Genomic DNA, 10,375 nt, shown 5'->3' with positions numbered 1-10,375 from the left:
CCAGGGAAGTAGTTGAGTCACCATCCCTGGAAGTGTTTAAAAGACGTGTAGATGAGGCGCTTAGGGACATGGTTTAGTGGGCATGGTGGTGTTGGGTTGACGGTTGGACTCGATGATCTTAGAGGTCTCTTCCAACCTTAATGATTCTATGATTCTATGAAGAGCTGCATGAATCTCTATGGTATATACAGATAAAATGGAAAACCTGAGTTGTTCCTGTCATATATCTAATCAAGTAATTTACATTCTTTGATATTAAACAAATAGATCCTTGCTTCATTTTTTTAAATGACTGAATGGCATATTAACTGAAATAATTTATATATTTCAACTCCAAAGGTCAAAACTGACATAGCACGATGTTCAATTTTATACAATCAACAAGAGATATTCAGTAAGAATAAGAGAAACATAAGATCGGGGTGACCTTCTCTATGAAAACTGACACAGTTGAATGATTTACGATCATGATTAATAAGTGTCTCAATCTATATATGAAAAGGGAGAAAAAAAATTGCTGATGTTGACAAAATGTGTTACTGCTAGCCAGGCAATACTCCATACCACAGGAGACAGGGTTTTCATACTTCCCAGTTAAGCTTGCCAGCCTTGCTCACATTTTGTGATGGACACAGTAGGAACACACAATAACCACTGCTGTCTAATACAAAGTTTACGGAACTATGAAAAGGCTGGGGTAGGCCATAATGAAATAGAAGCATCAATGAGTCTTACAGAAAGACATAAACTTGAAGGTGAAAGGTCTTTTCTCAATAGGGTACAATTTTCCTCAAAAATCCTTGTACACCTGGGATTCATTTAGCAGATATACATTGGGGTGAAGTACAACCTGCTCCCTCTCTACAGGGAATCTGGACGGTTCTATAGATGTTGCTGGTATCCATAGATGTAGACTCATCCCCATGTAGTTGTGGCAGGTCATTTTAAGGGGTTTATAAGGCATCTGTGGAGAGCATCCAGCTTTCCAGGGACTTCACAATCTTCCTGTGGCTTCACAAGCCAGCTAACATCCATCCTGTTTTATATCCTGGTAAACATGAATACTGAGGTTTCTATAACGAATCTTAAAAGCCATGTCTTTATTCAAGAATCATATAGGTTGTTTGGTAGATAACACACAATAATTCCTTTAACAGAGAGTGCAGAAGTGTAAGGCATTACTACTATTTTAATATATATATATTACAATAATAAGCATGTACATAAAATTTATAAGTGTGTAAGCATGTGTGTATAGATAAATAGATGGATAGACAGACAGGATATATACATCCTGCGTCAGACTTCCAGATGCCAACTCTCTGTAGACATGATATATATTTTCCATTAATTGGTGTTACTTTTTCTTGCTATATCAAAAAAAGAAAAAAGAAAAAAGAATGTGAAAATATTCAGCTCAAGTTCACAGAAAACAAGTTGTTGAACAGAGCATTCTTATTTGGTGTTTCTTTCACAAAAATTAATGATATAAAATTGCAATGCTGCAGACACTGTTACTTAGTATTCATTTCACGGAAGCAATAAAAGTCTCACAATTTTTGAGAACTATTTGAGTGAGCAAGTTTTTGTAATTAAACTTTCCTGCCTGGTTGCATTTCAGTTCCACACCTTCCCTTTTCAGTCATCAAGAGGCAGTGCGCAGAACTTCTACTTACCTCCCAAGTACAATCATAACATCGTGAAGTGAAAAAATGATATAGACTCAAATCTACATCATATTGTCATAAACTTTTAAAAATTATAAAATGTTTCAAATTCTCAGTCAGTTCTTGATACACAAGAATTACTATTTATTATTTGATTAGTTATGACAGCTGAAAAATGTAGATACTTGAAAGTATGAAAAAACTTTGAGGTTTAGGGGAAATAAGAAATTGGCTCAAACCACATGACACAAGTTATCTAAACAGAAGTCAATATAACAGTGGGGAGTATAGAGTAGAAGCATTCCTACATATAGGAAAGGAATGGACAAAGTCTTAAACATGTCACTTTGTTTCTGTTTATCTACTTAGGTGATCTTTAAGTGTGTTTTTCTTGGAGTTAGATTTCATTTGACAGTTTTTTACTGAGTGAGGGACTAAACAGTGATTCTGACAGGGTAAAGAGCATAAACATCCATCACCATTTATGTTTTAAGAAATGTATTAATCAGCAGTGGATTCAGAAAATCCAAGTGTGTCCAGTACAGAATTAGCATTTACCAAATGCTTCATAGTTGACAATGCCTAAATTATTAAAATGATGAAATGTTTCATTACAATAGCCAATGCTAAGCCTCTGAAAAATACTGTAGTTGAGCAAATTCATTTTGACTTACTTCTTGTCTTTCAGTAGAAGACAAACTCCATTATTTCTGCTCGTTACATTTTCTAAATATATATATACACATATATACATGTGCATGCACACACATGTATAATTATACAGGCACAATAAACACAGTCCACAATTCCTGCCCTAGAAGATAATCATATATACCTGTTTGAAGAAATGGGCTGCTTTAAATGATAAATTTCCACAACCGCTTAGTGATAGTTTATGCAAGAAACAACCTCCTACACTCGCTCATTCTCTCTTATACATCAGAAATTTTCAACAGAGGAATGTTAAAGCTTTTATTGCTGCTTTATACAAAAAAACAGAACCAGATCTATGTGCAGCCTTCCCTTTGTACTGTCTGTTCTCTCAAGCTGTTCTTGAATATTCTTTGAAATACCTCCAGCATGCCTCAAATCTGAGAAGTCATTAGCAGATGCTTAGTACCTATTTAGGTCTAAATTACATGTTCACAAAATATCTGCTATAACATTTGAAAAAGTCACTATTTCCTGCTCCCTTGATTTTATCCTCACGATAGTTGATGCTTTTTCTTTTTCCTGGTTTAGCAGAACCGTAACTCCCGGAGTCATGTGCTTACATAAAACTCTTGATTTTTTACTAGCGATGGAGTAGAAAAATGTATTTTCACTTCCTATTGATATGAAGGGAAACTTGAAGTTTGAGAAACAAATACTCAAAAATCTCTATATTTGAATGCTTGGGATTAATAGTGCAGATCTAGTTTTCAAGCTTTAAATTATGATTTTAGCTTCTATCTGTAAAGTGTCACAGCTCTCTAAAAAATTCAAAAGACAAGATGAAATTGGCCAGTTTATAAGCAATTGGTAGCTGTTTAAGAAGTGCTAAATAGGTATTTTGTTCAAAGTAGATCAGGGAAAGACAAAACAGAATAATCCCAGACATGTATTGCATTTCAGACCTGTCTCTCTACAAGAACCTTCATTCTTATGCTGTTAATAAGAGGAAATCATCCTGAAGTAGCACTAATGAAGGCAAAAAGGGAAGTTTACTGACTTATCTAGGGATTTAAGATGTATAGTCCTGTGTGTGTTAGACAAACTCCAATATACCAAACAAAAGTTTAGATAAGGGTTTGAACCAATAGCACAGCCTAGTGAGTGCACACTAGGGAAAGCTTATGCAGAGATATAATTGCACATGCTCTCAAGACACATTTTAGGGATGATTTTTAAGGCTACAGTTTTTGAAGACATGTTATTTGTGCAATATTAGATTAGTGAAAAAATTGTTTTTAATGATGAACATAAACCACACATCCTGGTATTTTGGAACAGCAAGATTGAATCTAGATTTACTTCTGGATTTTGCCAATAAAGTCAATTTTATGATGTGCAGAACTATGACCTGGAACCTGAAGCCCAAAAGAGCATTAGAACCCTTTATCTGTAACTGATATTCAAGATCTGAATGTTACCATTTGAGCCCACTGCTGAAGTGGAAAATGAGAAATAAGACTGCATTTTTCTGAAATTCTGCATTTCTAAAAAGTCTTGGTTGTCCCCTCCCCCCCCCAAATATTAAAAAAAACAAACAAATTGTACTTCATTACAGAAGTATCTTGGAAAGTCTTCAAACAGAAACCCAGTTCTCTAATTGGAAATGTTCCTCTCTACATGGAAATATTTTACGCCAGTGATCACTTGTGTGGCTTTTAAAGACAAGTTTCCATATTACAATAACTGATATCCCTGAGTTTGATTCTAAATTCATTTCTTTCAAATAGAAGACTCTAAGTAGTACAATCGATTCTAAGATTGGAAAAAGTGGGATTGAAGAGTTTAAAGTGGACAGTGAGGGAAATAAAGAGGGAAAAGAGATGTCACAGGAGGAAGAATCCCAAATAACTAAATTGTTAGCTATGGTTCTTATTTAAACTGAATTTGTTTATCAGAAAGGAAAACAAGAAAGCCAAAAAGAGAATCAAAACTGTAATATTATAAAATGAATGCATATTGTTAATTAGTGAACATTGGCTAAAGAAAGGACAAAAGTCAAACTATAAGAAACAAGAAATCATCTTAGCAGAACTTTAATGCTAAGAACTGTTAACTCAGAGCATAAGTCCACAGGAGATTTGAAGATTATCTGCCTGCTCATGCAGCCGCAAACATCCTAATTATGAGGATGCTGTGGGGACCAGCTTCTCCCTGGGGCCAGGAGTATCAGGGCAGGGTCTAGCAGCCAGGGTCTGTACATCCTGTGCTTTACTAGGTATTTCTAACAGTGACTCATAAAGATCAAAGAGGCAAGTTTGTTTATAATTGAAGTCAGTGCCCAAATGTTCATGTGCTTGGAGCATATCAGGATCAGACCTCGAGTACTGAAGTTTTTACTTTGAGAAAGGCATTTGACCACAAACTCTATTAGCATTAAGCATCCCTAAAGGTTGATTGCATGGCTTAGATTAAGTGACTGTTCATACTTTTGTTGATATACAATAATTTCCTTTGGTAATTATGTTCAAGTGTATTTACACCTGGTTGCATTCAGAATGTTTTTAATTGTCTTTGGTATGTTTTCCTTTAAGATTGGAAAGCAAATGGGCTGAACTGTGAGGTTGTTTTATGCATTGAAATTTGATAGTAACTTATTCTTTCATTCTTTGCCTCAAGTGCAATACACTTAATTGGTTCCTAACCACTGAATTGCAATCATGGTTTATGGCTTAGCTAACAGTCTTTAAAGGTTTGATCCAACTTCATTTGCAACTTTCAGAACACATCATTACATCAGTGAATACTGTGAGTAGACAAGGAGTGTGTCCTTTCACTTTTACCATCTGTTAGTGCTACAGTAAGATATAACAATCTCCTTTCACCTTAGGGTTCACTCAGTCACTGCTGACAGATGATCTGTCATAGGATCCTGTGTTGTCCTGCTTTTTTGAGTCCAAAAATCTTTAAAGCCTGGTGCAGGTAGGCAGCGAGAGGAGTTTTTATGTCATAGTGCTCCAGAGCAGGACACTGAATCCCCGTATTTGTGTCTTTTATTTCCTAGAGCTTTTGTTTAATAATATTCATGTCATTTCCTCATTTTGTTTTATATGATAATAAAAGAAAACTGTTTCTTTGGCATGAATTTTTCATGCATAGAATAGATGACAACGGACATGAACAGATAAATCCATAAATTGAACATATTTATAGTTTGAGAAGTACTGCAAATTACATAGCCATTTAATTTTCATTACTGATATTCATATGGTTCCTTCTCTGATTTATTCTATCCTAGGGCCCACTAAAACAAACATTTTCATTTTTAAAATAACAGCAAGACTGCAGCAGGTCTTTAAAGTAGCTTAGCAAGCAGTATTTTGCTTGTTGAAAATTTTGCCTCTGTTTAGAAAAGCACTCAAGAGCATGTTAAGTGTCATCAGAATCTATATTTGGTTCTGTTAGATAATCAATGTGTACATTTCACATTATAGTCAACAGGACTTCAGCTTATATTGAAATGTTTTGCCAAATCAGGGCCTCAGCAGGTCCATTTTTGACACATATACTAAAGGACAGGAGACAAAAATAACAGATCTTGTCAGTGACACACTTTTAACTCTTCCTCAAGAAACTTCACCTAAGGTTTTGAAGACTAAGCTTGTAGTCATCATATTTAATTGTATTTAATTGTTTCTGCACAAGTGCAAATAAACTCCTCTATTATATCCTAAGAGATACTATTTCAATAAGTTCTTCTGTTGTCTTATATGTCTTCTAAATGTGTCTGTCATTACTTGCACCAAGTAGGTCTCCCAGCTAATCAGCGGGACAGTATCACGTTTCCATGCAGGAGCCTCTCAGCATTGCCCAAGCAAACTTGCACAGAAAGATTCGAGATGACTCTGACCATAGCAGCTTCCCGCTCTCTTTTCCTTCTAGACTGCTGCTTCATTTATCTTTATCCCCCCACTTCAGAAGGGTATTTCTTAGTATATGAAGAATAATAATCTTTCCTGTACAATACTACAAGGGAACATGGCGGGGATGGGGTGAGGGGTATTGCCAGTATGACAGTTTCTTTTCTGGCCATTCTGTTCCAGGATTCTGTCAGCTTCATCAACATCCTTCAAGCTATCGAGACCGTCTCCTTGTAATGCTGTGTATGTAGCTCGATTTACACTCCCGAGAGCCTCTAGCTGCTGAAAGCTCATGCATCAATAATACTCCTCTACGTCCAATAGCAAAAGCTATAAACATATACCTTAAACTGTTAATTGAGTTATAATAGGCCTTGATTCTGACTGCTCTCCATGATTAGACTATTCTCCTTTAGCTCCACCCACAGTATTGAATCCACCATAAAACTCAAAACCTTTATTTCTTTTCCAGTTAGATAAAATAAACTGAAAAACTTCTGTTAGAAATTATCTGGATGCAAATGTGGACAGATTGTCTCTGAATATTTTACCTATGATGGAAATAAATGTAGCGGATGTTCTACATTGAAACAAAACAAAGTATCATTTATTTATAAAAAAATACAGCTGACATTAACTGTGGTTGCTATTGTCCAATAAGCTTTTGTCCAATGTAAGCCTAGAATATGTGGTATTTATTTTTAGATTTTCATAAAAGATATAGTATCTATTAGCAGATCAGTGTCATAGTAGAGATCTGTTATTTAAAAAATCTATAGTCTCCTCCCTAAATCTCTCATATATATTAAAGCATGTACAGTTTCTTCAATTAAATTTAGGGGGGAGGGAAATCACTATAGATGAGCATTCAGTGCTCTACATAATTTTTGAAAGCAATATTAATAAATTAGGAAACACTTTCATTTTTCCATTCATATACTGTAGAAATATTCAACATTTCCTTAGGTTAAACAGTAAGGTAAGAGCTTTAAGACTTTGCATAATGGAAGTACCAATGACTTGATAATTCTATAAAAATGCTTAGATAGAAGCATACTAACTGCCTTATTTAATCCCATCAATCTTATTTTTTCCCTTTTACAACTAATAATCTTTGTGCCAAAATAGTGTGTTCAGGGAATTAGCTGACAGCAGAAATTATCTGAAAAGTGTTTTTAAAACCATCAATGATCATTTTAAGTTTAAGACAGTAGTTGCAATATTTATACTAAACCAGCAGCCAAGTACTCTATACTACAGAAACCATTTGTATCACTGAGCATTGTCATAATTAGTCAGCTTTTGTTTTCAAAGGGGCTGAATTTTTCATCTGACACTTCTTATTATAACATTAAGTTGTTCTTCCTGGTAACTTTTATAGCTGCTTCTGAGCTATACAATTAATTTGAATGTGAATTGGCATGAAGGCAGCACATCCTGCCAGCAGTTTCCTGATGGGGATATCCTCTGTGTGGTATGGAGGAATCCCGACCGCACACTGAGTCAAAAGTGATTGTTTCTTCCTCTCTCTCCAGGGGCTTAGAAACAGGAACACTCTCAATGCAGAGAAAGATAATGGCTGGGAAAAGATGCAAAGCTTGCAGTGTAACTAATAGATAAACTAGTTTTAATCTCTCTCAAACTAGAGCAGCAGAGAAATGAGCCTACTTAGTACAGTAGTCCTGCTGGAGAATCAAGGATGGCATCCTTGCAACTGTCTTGCTGAGGAACTAAACACTGAAGTGTTCTTCTCCAAGCAAACTGGTACTGGCATGAAAATTACTATCCCCGATATGCTGAAGAGACAAAGAATATGCAATCCAAATACATCTACAGAAAGAAGCCTTGTTTCAGTGTTCCAGAGAAAAGTAACATATGCAGTGGGATGACCCTGGCCAGCTGCCAGACCCCTCGCCAGCCACTCTCTCACTCCCCCTCGTTAACAGGACAAGGGGAGAAAATAAGATGGAATAGTTCGTGGGCTGACATAAAGACAGGGAAATCACTTACCAGTTACTGTGATGGGCAAAACAGGCTTGACTTGGGAAAATTAATTAAATTTATTAAATATTTTTAATTAAATACTTTTTAATAAAATAAATAAAAAATATATTTGGATGGTGAGAAACAAAGACAAAAAAACTTAAAACACCTTCCCTCCATCCATCCCCCATTCTTCCCAGGCTCAACTTCACTCCTCTATTCCCAACTCTTCTACCTCCCCCCCTGAGTGGCACAGGGGGATGGGGAATTGGGGGCTGCGGTCAGCCCATAACAGCTCCTCTCTGCCACTCCTTCCTCCTCACACTTTTCCCTGCTCCAGCCTGGGGCCTTCCCACGGGCTGCAGGGAAATTATGATCAAATCGCAAAAGTATTATCTTTGAAGTAAGTAAGTTTTACAAATACTGATACAGCACGCAGGTGGAATGTGCAAAACACATTGGAAACTGAAAAGTGAGGGGTTTTGATGCATGTCAAAGTTTGGAGAGCACAGAACCCATGTTACAATGAATGCCTGAGTGTACCTGTACCTGCCTGCCAAATCTTTTAAACACTAGGCAGCAGCTTCTACACAGTAGAGTGAAGAAAGAGATATTAGCAATCAAGTAAGGAGGTAGAGAAAGTTTTGCTTAACTCATGTTGGCATTGATTCAGAACTCAGCCCTTAACATATTCAGAGGCAAACGTGAAATCTCTGTATGTTAAGGCACTGGAGACTAAGAAAAGTTAAAGGAAGGTAGTTTTCATTCAAATCTAAGTTTTTATCACTTTGTATATTCTTCTTGAGGTTGTCGATGCCTATTCTATCAGGATATACTGAGTAATAAAAAATACTTGATTGTCATAAATGTCTGATAATGCGTGGTCAGAAAAATAGAAAAAAAAAAGAAAAAAATTGTTACGGTTTTTTTTTTTCCGTTAGAGATGACAAAGCAAAACAAATTCCAACAGATCTCTGGAAATGGCATCATTTTCCTTCACAGGAAATTCCTAATTCTGCAAGGTCACACTCTTAAATAAAAGAATGGTATCACTTTTTGCAACACTCCCCCAAAACACATATTCTCTTTAATGCACATGTTTAATGAGAACAAAACTAATTGTATCAACAGGTGTTTCTCAAAGATGTACTGAAAGAGTGAAAATATTTGATGGTGCTGCCTCAAGCTATGACCTCTCACAATCATCTGTTCAACTCTTCTTCCTCAGGTCATTATTACTTAAAAGAATGCTTTAGATTAAGCTAGGAAAGCAATTTACTAAGTATAAACCAATCTGGTATCTGAATTTGTACTACTTAGAATTAATTCTCAATACACCTTAATAGTGACTCTTTTTTTTTTTTTTTCAGTTCTCATTATCAGTATATACTCTATGTTGATTTACCTATACAAGACCCTTTCCATCCTCTGAGTTGAAAAGAAAATGTAAAGAAAATAATTCATGGTATAGCAATTTAAAAGAAAGAATTTATGAAATAACAAGGGCCATTCATAGAGTATTCAAAGGTGGTAAATGTGGGAAAATACCATTTTGAGTTTACACATAACTTCTCTTAAAAATCAAATAAACACTGGGAAAAATAATGTTTTTACATAATAGAATAGACTAGAATAGACTATTTCAGTTGGAAGGGACTTGTAACAATCATCTAGTCCAACTGCCTGACCACTTCAGGGCTGACCAAGAGTTAAAGCATGTTATTAAGGGCATTGTCCAAATGCCTCTTAAACACTGATAGGCTTGGGGCATCGACCACCTCTCTAGGAAGCCTGTTCCAGTGTTTGACCACGCTCTCAGTGAAGAAATGCTTCCCAATGTCCAGTCTAAACCTCCCCTGGCTTCAGCTTTTGAACCATTCCCACGCATCCTGTCATTGGATACCAGGGAGATCAGCACCTCCCTCTCCCCTTTTCAGGAAGCTGTAGAGAGCAATGAGGTCGCCCCTCAACCTTCTTTCCTCCAAACTAGACAAGCCCTAAGTCCTTAGCTGCTCCTCATAAGACATTCCTTCCAGCCCTTTCACCAGCTTTGTTGCCCTCCTCTGGATGCATTCAAGGACCTTCACATCCTTCTTAAATTGTGGGGCCCAGAACTGCACACAGTACTCAAGGTGAGGCCGCACCAACGCTGAA

The sequence above is a fragment of the Pygoscelis adeliae genome, unplaced genomic scaffold (genome assembly GCF_000699105.1).
Source record: "Pygoscelis adeliae isolate BGI_AS28 unplaced genomic scaffold, ASM69910v1 Scaffold6, whole genome shotgun sequence".
NCBI classification, from domain to species: domain Eukaryota; kingdom Metazoa; phylum Chordata; class Aves; order Sphenisciformes; family Spheniscidae; genus Pygoscelis; species Pygoscelis adeliae.
The sequence above is the reverse complement of the archived record's forward strand: the minus strand, read 5'-3'. Positions refer to the sequence as shown.